Here is a 12,411-nt window from a genome sequence, read left to right as displayed (position 1 = left end):
CGGGCTGACATGACTAGTCGTAAACCCAAAGTGGCTCAGACTTACAGGGACAGGCATCCATGACCCAGCTTCGAACGTGTCGGTCATCAGCAAGTGGGTCCGGGCTGTAGCACTGGGCTAGCAGGACTCCGGTAAACCGGGCTGTAGCGGGCTAACAGGACTCCGGTACTCAAAGCGTGACATTTCCCAGAAGGGACAGACACAGGAACGAAGAAGGACACATGCCGGCCAGCCTAAGTGTTCCAGAGCAGTAGCAAGCTACCAAGGCTCAGCGGTAACACTAGGAGACATTTCCCGGTAAGAGAGGCTACTAAAGATAAACAACTAGATAGTCAGATCCCACACATACCAAGCATTTCAACCATACACACAATATGCTTGATATGTGCAAATACAACGAAGCATCACAACATGACTCTATGACACAAGTACTTTATTTAAGGCTCAGTGAGCCATACATAACATACACAAAGGTACGGGTCTCACGACCCCACATACAAGTCATACAGTCATACAAACCAGCAGCGGAATAACTTGTCTGGGTACAGACAACTAGTAAAATAAAAGAGGCTTGGAAAGCCTAGCTATACTACGTGGTCCTTCACAAGCTCAGGGTCACCACCTGGGTCTTTAGCCTATTCGTTGATGTCAACGTCTACATAGAACCCATCAGAAGGGGTTGCAGCGTCTTCTGTAAAAATGTAGATTATAGCAACATGAGTACAAAGGTACTCAGCAAGACTTACATCAGATCCTACATACATGCATAGTATCAAGAAGGGTTGGTGGAGTTATTGCAGCAAGCCAGCTTTGACTCTTGGCTAGGCTATCCTACGATACTCCAACTTGAAATAGTTTTGCGCACACGAGTCCACTACTCACCAATTCAATACACTACCGAGGATCCACCTCCGTCTTCCTACGGAAGAGCCATCCTCGGCACTCACACTTATCTTGAGGCTTTTAACAGTTTCCATTTACTTGTCTATGAACTGTATAGGCAACCAAGTAGTCCTTTACCGCGGACGCGGCTATTCGAATAGATTATGATAACCCTGCAGGGGTGTACTTCTTCATACATGTTTCCACCACTTAGCGTCTGCACACGACATGTGCTCGGCAGACTTCAAGCGAAAACCGACGTGGGTGTAGACCATGACCTACCTAAACACTTAAGCCTCTAGTCCAGGTTTATCGCCTATTCAGGTTCCATCCGCAGGGAGTCCGGCCGAGGTTTCCCATACGGCCCCGAACGATGTGAACAGGGTTCCCGAGATACCTAACGGGTATTCGGTACACCCGGCCACGTACCTACCGCATCACAGCCCACCCCTACGGTCAGCGCTGTCCACGGCCTCCAGTAGGCTACAAACACCAGAAACTACTTGCAACTCCTGGACAGAGAGCTAGGGTGAATAAGAAGTCGAGCGGGGTCATATTTCAGGGCCCAATGCATGGTAGTAGCTGTATCTTAAATCACGCATACAGATCTCAGTGCTTAAGGTCGGCTTCAATGAAACAACCCACCATGTACTCCTACATGGCCTCTCATCGACACCTTTACCAAATCGTGTTCACCACACCACTCTTATTACCGACATGATCATTTCACTCCAGCCCATCACCCAGATGAACCAGACCTGACACGACTCTAAGCGTCGTAGGCATAGCAAGGTAGGAACAACACATACATATGGCTCAATCAACTCCTACACATGCTAGTGAGTTTCATCTAGTTACTGTGGCAATGACAGGTCATGCAGAGGAAATGGATTCAACTACCGTAGCACACAGCAGTTTGAATCGCGTTGTCTTAATGCAGTAAAAGAGAGCAGGAGCGAGAACAAGGGATTGTATCGATATGATCAAATGGTTGGTTGCTTGCCTGATGGTTCGATGCACTGATACGGTTCTTCGCTAGGGTAATCAGGGTACTCTTCGGGGACAGAACCTGCCGCAGAGAGCACCGATACACAAGCATTACCAAACAGTATGCAACAATATGATGCATGCATGAGACATGGCAAAATGAGTGTATTGGGCTAATGCAACTAAAACCAGGGGTGTTTGAACAAATTTGAATCAAATATTCAAATTTCAAATTCAAATATGGCCTTTTAAAGTGCCTTTCCTTGTTCTGCTTAAAACATCAATTTAACTTGTTTGATCATGCATGAAAATAGTACAGATGGATAGATTGGATTTTTCTGATCATTTTTCATATATAATTTGTCCAATTTGGAGTTACAGAATAAAAGTTATGAATTTTTGAAGTTTAAATAATATTCTGGAATTTCCTGATTTAATTTAAATCCAGAAAATCAATTACTGCATCAGCCTGACGTCAGTGTGACGTCAGCAGGTCAACTGTGGCTGGCTGAGGTCAAACCTGACGTGTGGGGCCCACACGTCAGTGACAGGGGGGTTAAACAGGATTAAATTAATCCTAATTAGGGGTTAGTGGCGCTGGGGCCCACTGTCAGTGTCAGGGGGGGTTGACTAACAGTAGTTAGCGCTAACCTAACCACCTGGCCGACAGGGCCCACGCGTCAGTGACCCTGGGGGGTCAAACCCCAGGTCGGACAAGTCAAACCCCACCGGCGACATGACGCCGGCGAGGCCCGAGACGGCGGCGAAAGTGCTTTTTGCCATTCCAGCAACCAAATGGACGGCGGAAGGCATCTACGTGTTGCTGAGGTTGAGCCGCGACTATTGGTGGTGGTGGTTGGGCTCGGGGTGGCCGGAGTTGACGGCGGCGAGCTCGGCTGCGGCGGCCGGAGTTCGGGTGCGGTCGGGATCAGTGTTGCAGGGGGTTTGGGGAGGCGTTGGTGCGTGCTGCGTGCTCCTGGTGAGGTGGGGAGCACGATGGTGTGCTCGGTTGGGCGCTACGGCGACCGTGGCCACGACGGCGACATCGCCGGCGGCGTGGAGCTCTCGGCCGAGGTGGGGCTAGGGCCTAGAAGTCGAAAGAGACCAGGGAAGAAGGGGGAAACGATCCGGGGGCTCACCGCGGAGCTGCAGGGATGGTTAGCGGGCTCGGGGACGCGCTGGTGACGGTGAATTCGACGGCGACGACGGTCGGAGCCCGAAGAGGGGAACGGCGACGTGGCGGCGATGCAGGGCTTCCGGGGACCCGTGGAGCGGTGGGGAGGAGGAGGGAGTCGAGGCGGAGCTTCTGAGCTAGTCGGGGGAGCGAGGGGTGGCCGGAGACGATGGCTATGGCGAACGGCGGCGACGGTGGTGTTCGGCCGTGAGAGAGAGAGAGCGAGGGAGAGGAGAGGAGAGCCGGGGGAGAGTGAGAGAGAGCAGGGGGAGAGGCGTGGCGTCGTCCAGGGCGTCGAGCGAGGAGGGGAGGGCAGGCAAGCAGGCGAGCAGGTGGCGTGGCGCGGTGGCGCGCGCGCGCGCCGGCCACACTCCCCTCCCTCTGTCGGGACGAAGACGACAGAGGAGGGAGGTGGGCTGGGCCGGCTGCTGGCTGGGCCAGCCAGCTGGCTGGGCCGCACAGGGAGGAGCCCAGGTAAGCTTCTCCCTTTATATATTTTTCTGTTTTCTGTTTTTCTAATACTTCTGCAACTTTGTTGAATTAAATAAAATACCTAGGCTAGTTCAAAAATCACCAAACTATTCCTGGCCCATAGTTGGATTATTTCCAACATGAAACATTTTAGTTTGGAGATATTTGAGCATTTAAATAGTTTATATAATTTTAAATGCCCAAATTCAAATATTTATGAATTAATTCAAAAACCCTAAGATGGCCTAGGAAAATGTGCACCACTTTTGGCAGAGGTTCTGAACCAAGACAAAAATGATGGACATTTTAGAAGGGCATTTCAGGTTCATTGAAAATTATTTTAGTAAACCCTAGCTGGTTTCAGAGGGGACTGGGGGTTCTGTCATCCCCATTTCAAGTTTCTGATGAAAGAATAAACATGATGCAACACTCTAATGCATGACTAGCTAGGGTGTGACAGAGGGAGTAGTCATCGGTACGTGCCTGCCAAGCGTTCATAACGTCTTGTTCTGCAGGGAGAATAGGTGCGTCACCCAGCGGTGCTTGTAGGACATAATCGTTCTTGGCAGCTATGAGGATGATCCTCAGGTTCCGGACCCAGTCCGTGTAGTTGCTGCCATCGTCTTTCAGCTTGGTTTTCTCTAGGAACGCATTGAAGTTGAGGACTACGTTGGCCATTTGATCTACAAGACATATTGTAAAGATTTTAGACTAAGTTCATGATAATTAAGTTCATCTAATCAAATTATTCAATGAAGTCCCACTTAGATAGACATCCCTCCTGTAATTTAAGTGTAACATGATCCGAGTTAACTAGGCCGTGTCCGATCGTCACGTGAGACGGACTAGTCAACATCGGTGAACATCTTCATGTTGATCGTATCTTCTATACGACTCATGCTCGACCTTTCGGTCTTGTGTGTTCCGAGGCCATGTCTGTACATGCTAGGCTCGTCAAGTCAACCTAAGTGTTTGCACGTGTAAATCTGTCTTACACCTGTTGTATGTGAATGTTGGAATCTATCACACCCGATCATCACGTGGTGCTTCGAAACAACGAACTGTCGCAACGGTGCACAGTTAGGGGGAACACTTTGTTGAAATTATTATGAGGGATCATCTTATTTACTACCGTCGTTCTAAGCAAACAAGATGCAAAAACATGATAAACATCACATGCAATCAAATAATAATAGTGACATGATATGGCCAATATCACATAGCTCCTTTGATCTCCATCTTGGGGCTCCATGATCATCTTGTCACCGGTATGACACCATGATCTCCATCATCATGATCTCCATCATCGTGTCTCCATGAAGTTGCTCGCCAACTATTACTTCTACTACTATGGCTAACAGGTTTAGCAATAAATTAAAGTAATTTACATGGCGTTTCTCAATGACACGCAGGTCATACAAAAAATAAAGACAACTCCTATGGCTCCTGGCGGTTGTCATACTCATCGACATGCAAGTCGTGATTCCTATTACAATAGCATGAACATCTCATACATCACATATATATCATTCATCATTCATCACAACTTTGGCCATATCACATCACAAAGCAATTGCTGCAAAAACAAGTCAGACGTCCTCTAATTGTTGTTGCAAGTTTTACGTGGCCGAAATAGGGTTCTAGCAAGAACGTTTTCTTACCTACGTTAAAGCCACAATGTGATCTGTCAACTTCTATTTACCCTTCATAAGGACCCTTTTCATCGAATCCGCTCCAACTAAAGTGGGAGAGACAGCCACCCGTCAGTCAGTGGAACCGGTCTCACGTAAGCGTACGTGTAAGGTTGGTCCGGGCCGCTTCATCCCACAATACCGTTGAAGCAAGATAAGACTAGTAGCGGCAAGAAAGTTGACAACATCAATGCCCACAATAAATTGTGTTCTACTCATGCAAGAGAACTACGCATAGACCTAGCTCATGATGCCACTGATGGGGAACGTTGCAGAAAACAAAAAATTTCCTATGGTTTCACCAAGATCCATCTAGGAGTTCATCTAGCAACAAGTGATCGGATTGCATCTACATACCTTTGTAGATCACGCGCGGAAGCGTTCAAAGAACGGGGATGAGGAAGGCGTACTCGACGTGATCCAAATCACCGGAGATCCTAGCGCCGAACGGATGGCACATCCGCGTTCAACACACGTACGGTCAGCGTAACGTCTCCTCCTTCTTGATCCAGCAAGGGGGAGAAGAGGTTGAGGAAGATGGCTCCAGCAGCAGCACGACGGCGTGGTGGTGATGGAGCTGCAGTACTCCGGCAGGGCTTCGCCAAGCTCTATGGAGGAGGAGGATGTGTTGGAGAGGGAGAGGGAGGCACCAAAGGCATGGTCTGAGAGGCCCTCCTTCCCCCACTATATATAGGGAGCCTAGGGGGGGCGCCGGCCCTAGGAGATGCAATCTCCTAGGGGGCGGCGGCCAAGGGAGGAATCCCTCCTCCCCAAGGCACCTAGGAGGTGCCTTCCCCTTTTAGGACTCTTCCTTTCTTGATCTCTTGGCGCATGGGCCTCTTGGGGCTGGTGCCCTTGGCCCATATAGGCCAAGGCGCACACCCCTACAGCCCATGTGGCCCCCCGGGGCAGGTGGCCCCACCCGGTGGACCCCCGGGACCCTTCCGGTGGTCCCGGTACAATACCGGTGACCCCGAAACTTGTCCCGACGGCCGAAATAGCACTTCCTATATATAATTCTTTACCCCCGGACCATTCCGGAACTCCTCGTGACGTCCGGGATCTCATTCGGGACTCCGAACAACATTCGGGTTACTGCATATACATATCCCTACAACCCTAGCATCACTGAACCTTAAGTGTGTAGACCCTACGGGTTCGGGAGACATGTAGACATGACCGAGATCGCTCTCTGGTCAATAACCAACAGCGGGATCTGGATACCCATGTTGGCTCCCACATGCTCCTTGATGATCTCATCGGATGAACCACGATGTCGAGGATTCAAGCAACCCCGTATACAATTCCCTTTGTCAATCGGTATGCTACTTGCCCGAGATTCGGTCGTCGGTATCCCAATACCTCATTCAATCTCGTTACCGGCAAGTCACTTTACTCGTACCATAATGCATGATCCCATGACCAGACACTTGGTCACTTTGAGCTCATTATGATGATGCATTACCGAGTGGGCCCAGTGATACCCTCCGTCATACGGAGTGACAAATCCCAGTCTTGATCCGTGTCAACCCAACAGACACTTTTGGAGATACCCGTAGTATACCTTTATAGTCACCCAGTTATGTTGTGACGTTTGGTACACCCAAAGCACTCCTACGGTATTCGGGAGTTACACGATCTCATGGTCTAAGGAAAAGATACTTGACATTGGAAAAACTCTAGCAAACGAACTATACGATCTTATGCTATGTTTAGGATTGGGTCTTGTCCATCACATCATTCTCCTAATGATGTGATCTCGTTATCAATGACATCCAATGTCCATAGTCAGGAAACCATGACTATCTGTTGATCAACGAGCTAGTCAACTAGAGGCTTACTAGGGACATGTTGGTGTCTATTATTCACACATGTATTACAATTTCCGGATAACACAATTATAGCATGAATAAAGACAATTATCATGAACAAGGAAATATAATAATAATGCTTTTATTATTGCCTCTAGGGCATATTTCCAACATTATTATTGCTCGCTAGCTGATGATGTCATTGATATGAGTTAATATAATCTTTAAGAGTTATTGTCGGCATGGTTAGTTATAATGTTGGCTAAAACCTGGGTGCTGTTTAAGCTTATTTATGCAAACAAGAGCAAAAGAGTTCGTAAAAGTTTTTCTTTTTCACTTTCAGTTTATCAACTGAATTGCTTGAGGACAAGCAATGGTTTAAGCTTGGGGGAGTTGATAGGTCTCCAATGTATCTACTTTTCCTAATGCTTTTCCTTTTGTTTTGGACTCTAATTTGCATGATTTGAATGAAACTAACCCCGGACAAATGTTGTTTTCAGCAGAACTACCATGGTGTTGTTTTTTGTGCAGAAATAAAAGTTCTCGAAATGGAACGAAACTTTGCGAGGAATTTTTATGCAATAAATAGGAATTTCTAGAGCCAAGATCCACCGGATAGGGGCACCTAGGTGGGCACAACCCACCAGGGTGCGCACCCCTCTCTTGGCGCGCCCAGGTGGGTTGTCCCCACCCGGTGGCCCTGCAGACCCTGAAACCGACGCTATAAAATCCTAATTTTCTAGAAAAAAACAAGGAGAAAGAATTATCACGATCCACGAAACGAAGCCGCCGTCACCTCCTATTCTTCATCGGGAGGCAAGATCTGGAGTTTGTTTGGGGCTTTGGAGAGGAGGATCTTCGTGCTTCGTCATCACCAACCCTTCTCCATCGCCAATTCCATGATGCTCCCCACCGGGAGTGACTAATTCCTTCGTAGGCTCACTGGTCGGTGAGGATTTGGATGAGATTCATCATGTAATCGAGTTAGTTTTGTTAGGGCTTGATCCCTAGTATCCACTATGTTCTTAGATTGATGTTACTATGACTTTGCTATGCTTAATACTTGTCACTTTGGGCCCGGGTGCCATGATTTCAGATGTGAACTGTTTATGTTATCACCATTATATCCATGTTCTAGATCCGATCTTGCAAGTTATAGTCACCTACTACTTGTTATGATCCGGCAACCCCGGAGTGACAATAGTCGGGACCACTCCCGGTGATGACTGTAGTTTGAGGAGTTCATGTATTCACTATATGTTAATGCTTTGTTCCGGCTCTCTATTAAAAGGAGGCCTTAATATCCCTTAGTTTCCAATGTGTACCCCGCTGCCACAGGAGGTTAGGACAAAATATGTCATGCAAGTTCTTTCCATAAGCACGCATGACTATTTACAGAATACATGCCTACATTATATTGACGAACTGGAGCTAGTGCCGTATCGCCCTAGGTTATAACTGTCTCATGATGAATATCATCCAACAAGTCACTGATCCAATGCCTACGAATTTATCTTATATTGTTCTTGCTAAGTTACTACTGCTATCATCACTATTACACTTGTTACAAAATTACTACTATCACTGTTACCATTACTATTGCTGCTGTCACCACTATCAAAACTATCATATTACTTTTCTACTGATTACTTGCTGCAAATAATTAATCTCCAGGTGTGGTTGAATTGACAACTCAACTGCTAATACCTTCAAATATTCTTTGGCTCCCCTTGTGTCGAATCTATAAATTTGGGTTGAATACTCTACCCTCGAAAACTGTTGCGATCCCCTATACTTGTGGGTTATCGCCGGGACTAGCATCTTTGTCAGCTCGGGTGTAGCCGAGTCTTCAGACAGCGGAGCCGGACACTTAATCCGCTCTGCCTTTGCTATCCAGCCTTGTATGAGGGACAGAAAACTCATTATATCTAAGGAACTTATTAATCGAATATATATTCGGGAAAATCATACTTACCGATGTGGCTAGATTCTCGCTGTCAAGACCTATGTCTTCGGTCATCATCGGCCACGCTTTTTGGGCCTTGAATATCAGCTTCTAGATGTCTTCGTGCATTGTGCCGAAGAAGTGCTTTAGGGTCCATGGATCCTCCGGATTGAACTCCCACATGTGAGAGGGCCGGAGTTGGTAGGGAAGAATCTGGCGAAAGAGCATCACCTAAATCACGTTAGTGAGACTGTTGTTCTTGCCTATCATGTTTGTGATGTGTTTTTGCAGCATCAACACTTCTGCTATGGATCCCCAGTCCAGACACTTAGTGGTCCATGAGGTGAGTTACATAGGTGGTTCGGATCTGAATTCAGGAGTGGCCGCCCACTTGGCGTCGCGGGGTTCGGTGATGTAGAACCACTCCTGCTGCCACACCTTGACAGTCTCCATGAAGGCCCCCATTGGCCAAACAGTGTTGGGGAGCTTTCTCACAATGGCGCCGCCGCAGTCCGCATGCTGCCTGTCGACCACCTTCGGCTTCAGATTGAAGACCTTGAGCCATAGGCCGAAGTGTGGGGGGATACGGAGCAGCACCTCGCACATGACAATGAATGCCGAGATGTGGAGGAAAGAATTCGGGGCTAGATCATGGAAATCTAGCACATAGTAGAACATGAGGCCCCAAACGAAGGGGTGGAGGGGAAACCCTAGCCCATAGAGGAAGTGGGGGATGAATACAACCCTTTCGCCAGGCTCTGGAGTGGGGATGACTTGATCCTTGGAAGGGAGCCTGCGCGCAATGTCCGCAGACAGGTATCCCGCCTCCTGGAGATCCTTGGCGTCCTTCCCGGTGACGGAGGAGGCCTCCCACTTGCCCTTTGAGCCAGATCTTGACATGTCTAGGGAGACTGGTGGCCGTGGGAAAGATTGAAGATTGGGCGCTGGAGCTTGAGGATGAGAAAGCAGGAGAAGGAAGAAGGCATGGGGAAAAGAGGGATCTTTATCCTCTTATATAGGCAGTGAATATCAAACGCCCCCACAAGCCTTAAAACTCGCATGTTCCCGAGGGGTCGTGTGAATGGTATGGTTGGATTACCCAAAAACCATATTGATGAGGATCTCGTAATGGGCGGACACAATCTCTGTTTTGACAAGACGTGGCAATATAGGTTGTGCCTTGAAACGCGAAGCGGGAGGTGTAAAAACGGTTTGAAATGTTAAGAGGCCAGACGTGACGTTTCGCTGAAAAAAGTTGTCAGTGGAAGGACACTGTTTTGATTGATATCTTGCCTTCATGGCTAAGGGTTGTAACAATTATACAGAGCCGAACACGGTTCTTTTGTTCAGAAGATTGCTTTGAAGTATTCAGGAGGAGGAACCTGCCTTGCAATGCCGAAGACAATCTGTATGCCAAACATATCGTTAGTGAAGACATGTTCAGGGGCTACTGAGGGAGTCCTGGATTCAGGGGTCCTCGGATGTCCTGGCTATTTGGTATGGGCCGGACTAATGGGCCATGGAGATATAAAGCGAAAGACTTTCCCCCGTGTCCGGATAGGACCCCCCTATGCGTGGATGGCAAGATTGGTGTCTGGATATGTAATTTCCTTCCTCTGTGAAACGACTCTGTACAATCATAGGCCCCTCCGGTGTGCATATAAACCGAAGGGTTTAGTCCATAGAGGCTATCAGAATTCATACAGGCTAGACATCTAGGGTTTAGCCATTACGATCTCGACGTAGATCAACTCTTGTAACCCCTATACTCATCAAGTACAATCAAGCAGGACGTAGGGTTTTACCTCCATCAAGAGGGCCCGAACCTGGGTAAAAACATCGTGTTCCCTATGTCGCTTGTTACCTTCGATCCTCAGATGCATAGTTCAGGACCCCCTACCCGAGATCGCCCGTTTTTGACATCGACACCTATGTTTTAGATTATATAATGTAACATGGTGTGTCGATAAGCGGCATTCATTGCACTATAATTACCATGTTTTAATCCTGGACCAGAGACGCATGTGTGGCACCCCTGTCTGGCGCAGATGGGTTGCCTGCACGTGCCCAGGATAACTTCCCCGCATGCGCCAGTATCATGGTACATAGTTCCAAACATAGCTTTATTGATAATACAGGGTACATAGCCCAATTACAATGGGGTCTATCCTGTATAACTCCATAGTATAGTTATTTGGCAGCGGAAGAAATAAATGACAGTCGAAGACTAGGTTGACGGCTTGGTTGGGCTTCACAACTCACATGACTGGCGGGGGCGACCATCTAGCTTATCCATCTTCTCCTGAATCTGGCCACGTGCAAGGCCATGTAAGTACTGTGAACGTACTTGTAAGATAGATGATTATATAGCAATCAAGCAAACAAGTAACATCGCAATAACAAAGTTTATGCAATACAGCAATAATACTATCCAAGCAAGGGTACGAATATACTTACCTTTAGACTAGAAAGTAAATGCACCTGACTCACCGAAACGGTGTCTTGCGTGCAATCCGAACAACACTATGCCTTCCACAAATCCACTTACTGAAATAGTGGTACGATTGTACCGACCAAAATACTATCATGCAATTCTTTCCTCAACTTGACCATTAGTAAATTTAAGTTGACTGATTCAAGTGGTCAAGACTCTGCACCATATCCTCTTTCTCCTTTACATAGGTGGCCTTACATTAAAGTTAACGTAATCTAAAGTGGCCAATTTTTTTATTAAATGATGACTTGAAATACTTTACTCAACATTGACACCATGTCCTCCTTAACTATACTCTAGTAAGTGAACGAAAAGTTAGTGGCTTACTCCCGAACTTTTGTCCATGACCGTGGATTGATACGTCTCCAACGTATTGATACCTCTCCGTCGTATCTATAATATTTTATTGTTTCATGCCAATATTCTACAACTTTCATATACTTTTTGCAACATTTTATATTATTTTGGGACTAACATATTGATCTAGTGCCCAGTGTCAGTTCATGTTTGTTGCATGTTTTTTGTTTCGCAGAATATCCATATCAAAAGAAGTCCAAACACGATAATATTTGCAGAGATTTATTTTGGAATATATTTGATTTTTGGGAAAAAGAATCAACGCGAGACGATGCTTGAGGGGGCCACAAGCTCAGACGGCTTGCCCCCTACCCTGGGCATGCCAGGCAGGCTTGTGGGGCCCCTGTAAGGCGGTTGGTGCCCTTCTTCGGCCGTAAGAAAGCTAATATCCAGATAAAAATCATGTTAAAGTTTCAGCCCAATCAGAGTTACGAATCTTCGGGAATTTAAGAAACAATTAAGGGCCAGGAAACAGGAACACAAAATAGAAGAGAATAGAGAGAGATCTAATCTCGAAGGGGCTCCTGCTCTCCGGGAGCCATGGAGACCATGGACCAAACAGTAAACCCTCCTCCCATCTAGGGGGAGGCCAAGGAAGA

This window comes from Triticum dicoccoides, chromosome 4A, assembly GCF_002162155.2.
Source record: "Triticum dicoccoides isolate Atlit2015 ecotype Zavitan chromosome 4A, WEW_v2.0, whole genome shotgun sequence".
NCBI lineage: Eukaryota > Viridiplantae > Streptophyta > Magnoliopsida > Poales > Poaceae > Triticum > Triticum dicoccoides.
This window is presented reverse-complemented; position numbering follows the sequence as displayed.